Raw genomic sequence first — 8,957 nt, 5'->3', positions numbered from 1 at the left:
TTGTTCTCCTGGTTCTCCTCACTTCACAAAAACAATTGCAATTCATGCATTAACATATGTCCAAGGCTATGAAAATGTCAAGTCAACAAGCTAAGCATTGATTATGTGCTAAGTCCTGGGATACAAAAAAGGCAAAAACAAGATCCCTGTCCTCAAAGAGCTCACAGTTTAAGGAGAAAAGCAACTTGTAAATAACTACATACATATAAGACATTCAGGGTGCATGGGAGGTCATCTCGGGGGGAATGCAGTGGTGAGAGAGAGAGAGAGATAGAGAGAGAGAGAGATGGATGGATAGATAGATAGATAATAGATAGATAGATAGATAGATAGATAGACAGATAGATAGATGGGGCACTGGGAAAGCCCTCTGGCAGAAGGCATAATTTGGCCTGAGTCTTGAAGGAAGCCAAGGAAACAAGAAGGCTAAGCTGAGGAGGAAGAGAATTCCAGATATGGGGGACAGCCAATAGGAGATGAAGTATTGTGTGAGAGGAACAAGATGGCCAATGTTACTGGATGGTAGAATCAGTGGAGGACAATAACGTAAGATTAGAAAGGTAGGAAGGGGGCAGGTTGTGATGGGCTTTAAAAGCCAAACAGAAAGGTTTTTATTTGGTTCTGGAGGTAATAGGAAGTCAATGAAGTTTATTCAATAGGGGAATGACATGGTTAGACTTGCACTTTAAGAAAAAGCCTTTGACAGCAGAGAGGAGGATGGACTAGAGTGGGGAGAGACCTCAGGCAGGCAGACCCACCAGCAGGCTATTGTCCAAGTGGACAGTGACGACAGCCTGCACTGGAATGGTGGCGGTGGGGTCAGAGGAGAGAACGGGATGTTGCAAAGGTGGAAATGATAGAATTTGGCCACAGATTGAACACACACAGAATAGACAAAGAAGCACGTCCTATGTGCCAGAGGGCAGGTAGGTGGCACAATGGATAGAGGACTGGGCCTGAAGTCAGGAAGACTTATCTTCCTGAGTTCAAATATGGCCTCAGACACTTCCTAGCTGTGTGACCCTGGGAAAGTCACGTAACCTTGTCTGCCTGAGTTTCCTCATCTGTCAAATGAACTGGAGAAGAAAATGGCAAACCATTCTAATATCTCTGCCAAAACAAACAAACAAACAAATAAACTGGGGTCACGGAGAGTTGGACAGAAAACAATTGAAACAACTGAACAACAATGTGCCAGACATTGTGATAAGCACTGGGAACTGACATACATGCACAAAGAAAAGACAATCCCTGTCCCCAAGAATCTTACATTCTAAGGGGGGAAGACCACACACAAAAGAGAGCCGAAAAGGGTCGGGGAGAAATGGAAACACTCAAGGTGGAAAAGTACATTGAGTCAGAAACTGAGACAGGTGAAAAGGGAGAGTGGCAAAATTACTAGGATGAAGCTAGAGCGATCCTCAGCCCAAAAAACTATATCCCTTCCTGGTAAGCAGTGGTTGGTGCCAGACTGCTAAGGCAGCTAGGAATGCAGGGCCTGGAATCAGAAAGACCTGAGTTCAAATCCAACCTCAGACGGTCACTTAATGGCTGCTTAACTCAGTTTACTTATCTGTAAAATAGGGATAATAATAGCACCTACCTCCCAGGGTTGTGAGCAGCAAATGAGATAATTGTAAAATGCTTAGCACAGTGCCTGGAACCTAATAGGTGCTATACGTGTTTGTTATCATTATTTTAAGGTCAGAGAAGATTCTTTGCTGTTCCTTCACACTTAAGTCATGAGCTAGTTGAAGTGAGTAAGAGTGAGGAGTTAAGCATGGCATTGGGCTGCTGGGGAGGGGGGTTGGAGGGGATGGTGATGCCTCAGCTGTAATGAAGAAGTTAGGAAAAGAGGAAGGTTTGTAGAGAAAGATAATAACTTCAATTTTGGATAGGTTGAGTTTTACAAGTTTACAGGACATTCAGCTCAGGATGTCTAAAAGATTTAGAGATTGGAGATCAGAAGAGAGGTTAAGGCTGGATAAAGAGAGGTGAGAATCATCTGCACAGTTATAATCGAATCCCCAAGAGCAGATGAGATAACTAACCAAGATAGTACAGAGGGAGAAGAAGAGGGATCAGGACAGAGTCTCGGGAAAGAACCAGGAGAGAGAAGAGTCATGAAAACTTAGAGAAGAGAGAGTATTGGGGGAAGAGGGTGGTTGATAGTGACAGAGACTGAAAGAAAGTCAAAAAAGATGAAGAGTGAGAAAAGACCATTAGATGTCATAATTAAGAGATCACTGGTAACTTTGGAGGGAGTTGGTTTCAATTGTTTTTTTTTTTTTTGGCTAGGCAATGGGGTTAAGTGACTTCCCCAGGGTCACACAGCTAGTAAGTGTTATGTGTCTGAGGCCGGATTTGAACTCAGGTCTTCCTGAATCCAGGGCCAGTGCTCTATCCACTGTGCCACCTGCCCCTGTTGGTTTCAATTGAATGGTAAGCTCAGAAGCCAGACTGTGGAGAGTTTAGAAAAGAGGAAGAGGAAAGGAAGTGGACCCATCAACTGTAGACAGCTTTCCAAGAAGAACAGCCGCAAAAGGGAGGAGAAAAATAGGATAAAAGCTAGCAGGGATGATTGGATCAAGTGGGAAATTTTAAAGCATGGAGGATAGTGTCTGCAGGCAGCAGAGAAGCAGTCAGCAGACAAGGAGAAATTGAAGATGAGGGAGAGAGTGGGGATGAGAGAAGGGGACAATCTGTTGGAGAAGACAGGATAGGATGGGAACATTTTTCACACAGAGGGATTTGCCTTGGCAGGGACAAGGGCCTCCTTTCACGTGACATAGGGGCGAAGGAGAATATAGTGGGGGAAGATACTTGAGCAATATGAGGCAAAGAGGAAAGAAGAGGGAGTTCTGGGAGAATTACTTCAATTTTTTTTTTAGTGAAGTATGAGGCAAGGTTTTCATTTGAGAGGGTGGGGGAAAGGTAGAGCCATGGTAAATTCAAGGAGGAATGAAAATATATGGAACAAACATTTGTGGTGATAGGGGGAATGAATCAATTAGGAAGGTCTAGAAGGATTTCCTTACCAAAGCGGGCACCCAATTGAGTTTATGTAGCATAAATATATAGAGAACCTAATCAATATGGTTTTGTGGTTTTCCCAGCTCTGTTACAAAGCATGTGAACAGGAGCAAAGACAGTGAATGGTAGGAGTAATCCAAGGTTGAGACTTGGCAAGGCAGGATATGCAATAGGCTAAGGGGGTAAGGGACTCAAGAGAAGAGGGTAGTATAGGGTTGAACTGGTTCACCAAGGAGTCAAGATGGAGAAGGGAAAAGAGTATAGTCAGTTCCGGGCTGATGACGTGGGACAGAACTAAGAGGGGGAAAGGACTGGAAAGCCTGATGAGGAGGACAAAGAGGGACATGAATTGTAAGGCAGAGGGAAAGACAGAAGTAGAGAAATTTGGGGAAGAATTTACTAAATCCACTAAGACTAAACCCACATCTATCTAGATATTAAGTTACTTCAATGGCAAGCTGGGTACAAGGGACAATGGTGAACACTGTGCTGGAATTATAGTTCAGAATTGAGAAATGAAAGAAGATTCTCCCTTGTTAATCCATACACTAAAACGGGAACAATACAGAGAAGATTAGCATGGCCCTTGCCCAAGGGTGACACTCAGATTTGTGGAGCGTTTCATATTTTTAAAAAGAGAGAGAGAAATGAAAGGGGCCAAAGACTTGCTGATACTTAGAAGCATTATAGTCTTCTTACCTATGCCTGGGTTACAGGTGCTGGGGATACTGAGACCAGCTTTCCCAGCTTCCTTCAAAACTTGGTTCAGATTCCAGCTTTTGCAGAAGGCCTTTCCCAGTCTGTCCCCACCCCACTACTAATACCTTCATTCTGAGATTATCTCCCATTTACTCTGTATGTGTCTTATGTCTGACCAAGCTCTAAGCGATCCACAGTGCCTGCTTCAGCTGTCTTCATGGCCACTGGAAACAAATTGTTCTTATCTGCCCCTATAATCACTTATGGCTTGATCAGATGTGGAAGGTGCCAAGGTCACCCACTGCAAGCCGGGCCATCACCAGCTGTCTTGACTCTTTTCTTGCCACTGGATTTTGATGATTCTGGAGGTAAGAATGAGGCTGACAGCTTTACGAAACTCTGCCTCACTTAAATGCAATTCACACACATGTCAAGACATCACCCTGTGATGTCACTGGTCCTCTTTGAAAACAAAGGGCAAACAACAACAACAATATACGTTATATGTACATTTTATTTGTATGTTTCCTCCCCCGTTAAAATGTGATCTCATTTCGGGCAGGAACTGTGTTTCTGACTTTCTTTGTATTTCCATCAGTTAGCAGAGTGATTGGCATATAGTAAACATTTAATAAATTCGTGGGGGTTTTTTAGTTAAAATTTTTAAAATCAGAATAAAACCTCCTTCTTGCCCTCCCACCTTCACCTCTACCCAACCCCAAATGGAAAAGAAAAAAAAAACAGAACTGCTATTACAGACATATAGAGTCAAGCAAGAAAAAATTCTTGTACTGGCTATGTCCCCCCCCCAAAAAAAAAATAACTCAGTCTTTACTTTGAGTAGCACTTCATCTCTGTCTTAGGAGGTATGTAGTATATTTCTTCAAGAGTCCTCTGGAATGCTGGCTGGTTATTGCAGTGATCAGAGTTTCTAAGTCTTTCAAAGTGATTTGTCTTCATGATACCGTTTTCCTTGCATGCATTGTTCTCCTGGCTCTGCTCCCCTCCCTCTGAATCCATTCATACAAGTCTTCCCAGGCTTCTTGGAAACCATCCCTTTCATCGTTTCTTACAGCATAATAGTATTCCTCACACGCATGCACCATAACTTGTTCAGCCATCCTTCAATTCATGGGAACCTCCACAGTTTCCAATTCTTTACCATCATAAAAAAAAAAGCTGCCATAATTTTTTTTTTTTTAGCTAGGCAATGGGGTTAAGTGACTTGCCCAGGGTCACACAGCTAATAAGTGTTATGTGTCTGAGGCTGGATTTGAACTCAGGTCCTCCTGACTTCAGGGCTGGTGTTCTATCCACTGTGCCACCTAGCTGCCCCTGCCATAAACATTTTAGTACCTCCTTGGTTAGAATCTGCTTTGCTTAACACTAACTCTTCCTTTAATCTTTGTATCTTGTTTTTATTTTACTCTCCCCCTCCTGTTTGCCTGTTCAATAAAATGCATTTCTGTACCCAGTGGTATGTGTATTCTTCTCTCCTCTGACCAGTTCACCCATGATGTCATTGATCTTCTTCAAAAATGAAGAACCGGGGCAGCTAGGCGGCGCAGTAGATACAGCACCAGCCCTGAAGTCAGGAGGACCTGAGTTCAAATCTGGTCTCAGACCAAAACACTTGACAAGTACTTACTAGCTATGTGACCTGGGCAAGTCACTTAATTCTTATTGCCTAAAAGGAAAAAAAAAGAAAAACCACCACCAACAACAGTTCAGATGAGTGTGGGGTTCAAGTGTCACCCATTCCCTCTACCACTCCCACCTTGTTTGTATAGATTCCTGCTTCCATACCCTATGTGAGATAATATCCCTCACCTTTCCTCCACCTTCCCTCAGCCCCAGTGTATTCCTTTTCCCTTCTTTTTGTTCTACTTTAAGATGATTTAAACCAACAACAAATCACTCCCAGGCCTTCTATTTAATCTGATTTCCTCTAGAGCCCCTAATGATGGCAGAGTTCTGAAGGGATACATATCATCTCCCCATATTCGAATATAAGCAATTTATCCTTGTTTAATCCTTTACTTACGATTGTTCACTAATGTTTAACTTTTTACATTTCTCTTCTCTCCTATGTTTAAACTTTACAGTTTTCCCGCAGCTTTGGTCTTTTTATCAGAAATGCTTAGAAGTTCTCTATGTCATTAATGGTACATTCCACCCCCACCCACGGTAGCACTATACTCTGTTTTTCCTAGGCAGGTTATTTTTGCCTGTAAGCCTATATCCTTTGCCTTCTAGAATACTGGATCCTAAACTTTCTGCTCTTTTACAGGGGTTGCTGCTAAATCATGTGTGAGCCTGATGTGGTTCCTTGCTGCTTGAATTTTTTTTCTGACTGCATGCAGTATTTTTTCTTTTACCTGGAAACTCTGGATTTTGCCTAAGATGTTTCTTGGAGTTTTCATTTTGGGGCATCTTTCAGAAGGTGACCAGGGGATTCTTTCTGTTCCTACTTTGTCTTCTGTTTCTAAGCAGTCTGAGTAGTTTTCTTTTATGATTTCTTAGAATATGATGTCTAACCTCTTTTGTTGAACGCAACTTTCCCATAGTCCCTTAAGTCTTAAATTCTTTCCTCAATCAATTTGAAACTATGCCCAAAAGTCTATAAGAATGTACCTACCCTTTGACCCAGAAATACTACTCCTGCATCCCAAAGAGATCAGAGAAAAATAAAAAAGACTTACATGTACAAAAATATTTATAGCAGCTCTTTTTGTGGTGACAAAGAACTAGAAATTGAGAGGATGCCCATCAATTGGGGAATGGCTGAGCAAGCTGTGGTACATGATTATGATGGAATACTATTGTGCTATAAGAAATAGCAGGTAGTAGGTTGCTTTCACAAAAACCTAAGAAGGCCTATAGTAACTGATGAAAAAATGAAGTGAGCAGAACCAGGGGAACATTGTACACACTAACAACAATATTATAACAGTGATTCACCAGGAAAGACTTAACTAACCCTGAGCAATACAGTGATTCAAGAAAATTCCAAAGTACTCATGATGAAAAATGTTATTCACCTTCAGAGAGAGAACTGATGAACTCTCAGTGCAGATTAAACCATACTTCTTTCATTTATTTTATTTTTATTTTTGCAATACGGCTAATATGGACATAAGTTTTTCATGATTTCACATGTATAATTGATATCATATTGCTTGCCTTCTCAATAGGTGGGGAGGGGCTGAAGGGAGGGAGAGAAATTGGACCTCCAATTTTAAAAAACTATTAAAAATTAAACAAATTACTTAAAAAATTATCTTTCCCCATCTGTTTTCTATGTTAGTTGTTTTTGCAATGAGATAACTTATATTTTCTTTTATTTTTTTCAGTGTTTTGACTTTGTTTTGATATGTTTGGTTGTCTCATAGAGTCATTATCTTCTACTTGGTCCATTCTAATTTTCAGGAGTTTACTGCTTGGGCAAGATTTTGTACCTCTTACGTCAAGCTGTTAACTCCCTTCCTAATTTTTTCTCCTATAACTTTCATTTCTTTTACAGTTGTTTTCCTCCAGTATTTTCATTTCATTTGTGAAAAATATTTTTTAGCACTTTTAAAAAACTCTTCCAGGAATTTTAGTTAAACTTGTGAATTTGAACCCAAGCTGTGTTTTGCTTTGAAGCTTTGCTTGTAGATGTTTTGGAGTCATTCTCTTCCTCTGGGTTTGTGTCTTGAGTGTCCCTGTCAATAGAATAGCTTTTTAAGATCATTATTTTTTAGCCTTCTTCCAGCTTACTTCCTGACTTCAGATTTTATATTAAGGCTGAGCTCTGTGTACTTCTCAAGGGAATTTCTGGGTTTGTCCTACTGCTGCTTTCCTGGGAGTACTGAGTATTCTGCTACCTTGGGACCTCAGGAACTGCTTGGGCTGAGGACTGCAAGCTTTCATATTTCTAAAATGAAAGGATGAAGTCTAATTTCTGCCTTGTGGGTCTGAGCTCCACAAGTTCTTGACCTGCCTTTGGGTTTGAGCAACACTCCTGTGTGCTTTCCCTGGTTGGATTTCCAGTAGACTGCTGTTGGACTCAGGTACTACCTGTGAGCCAGCTGGGAAGCTCTGCTGGTTCAGAATGATAGAACTGCAGGATCCCTTTTGGTCTGGATTCTTCTCCTGGTTACTCCACTTCAGGCTTCAGACTGGATGGGAGACTAGAACTGAGACCCTTCTCCACCATGGCCCTCACTATGTTTTTCTCCCAAGATCAAAGCCACAAAGATACTGCTTCTTTGGAACTGTTGCTTTGCTCAGTAGACAGCAAAGGGCCTGTGTCCACTCCTCTCCCTGGGAATGCCACCCCTAGGTTCAGGTTTCAGTTCTCTCTTCATTCAACCCTAGATCTGTGACCCAGAACTGTGTAGTAAGCAACAGAGCTACCAATTTGCACCTATTCCTGTAGCCTGCATGTATTTAGACCCTCTGGTGTTGGATCTGGGACATCTTCTTGTCCTAGTACACAGCCTCTCCCTGCTCTAGAATGCTCAGACTTCATCGCTCATGTTCACAGACCTTTCTCTCTTTCTCCCTATGTTGACCTGGGCTAGAAAAATGACTTATGGTGACATTTTCTTGGATTTCCCTGTCAAGACCCAGTCTGGTCTTGCCCAGAAGGCACTGACTGGTCTAGATCTGTTAGGAGGAGTTGAGGAGTTCAGTTGTACTTTTTCCTGCCACTCCTCCATCTTGGCTCTTTAAATAAATGCTTCTTTACTGCCCTCATGGAATTTACATCATTTTTAAAGAGAAACAAGATATATATATACACACACATACATACACACATACATATATATGTATATATATATATATACATATATATACATATATATATGTAATGGAAAATTAAATAGAAAATATATACAAGGTAACTTCTGTGAAGGGATTAAGAATGAAATGGGGGTTGCTAAGGACACAATTGTAGAACAGAGGGGAGTAGGATAGGTACCCAGGTAAGATGGGAATGATAAGTAAGCTCTTTCTAAGTAGGGATTGTTTCATTCTTTGTCCTTGTATCCCCAGAGCAATGGAACACAGCAAGCCTTAATAAATACTTATTGATTGATGGATGGATATGAGAGACTGGGGAGTGATTTCCAGAGAAAGGAGCTTCTTCTACCTAGTCAGAATCACAAGCACCCTTCATGGTAATAAGGGTAATTTTGACGTATTAATCCCTGAGCAGAAGGTAGAAGGTAGGGGCACAT

General features: G+C 41.4%; 1 non-coding gene across 1 annotated transcript; it reads left to right on the top strand.

Moving 5' to 3' along the window:
* The first annotated feature begins 3,556 nt into the window (after positions 1 to 3,556).
* On the top strand, positions 3,557 to 3,664 carry LOC144455271 (U6 spliceosomal RNA). Its single transcript, XR_013483992.1, has one exon. It is a non-coding gene; the product is annotated as a U6 spliceosomal RNA (small nuclear RNA).
* Positions 3,665 to 8,957: the final 5,293 nt, after the last annotated feature.

The sequence above is a fragment of the Phascolarctos cinereus genome, unplaced genomic scaffold (genome assembly GCF_003287225.1).
Source record: "Phascolarctos cinereus isolate Bilbo 61053 unplaced genomic scaffold, phaCin_HiC Scaffold_1;HRSCAF=81, whole genome shotgun sequence".
Lineage (NCBI taxonomy): Eukaryota > Metazoa > Chordata > Mammalia > Diprotodontia > Phascolarctidae > Phascolarctos > Phascolarctos cinereus.
The sequence above is the reverse complement of the archived record's forward strand: the minus strand, read 5'-3'. Positions and strand labels throughout refer to the sequence as shown.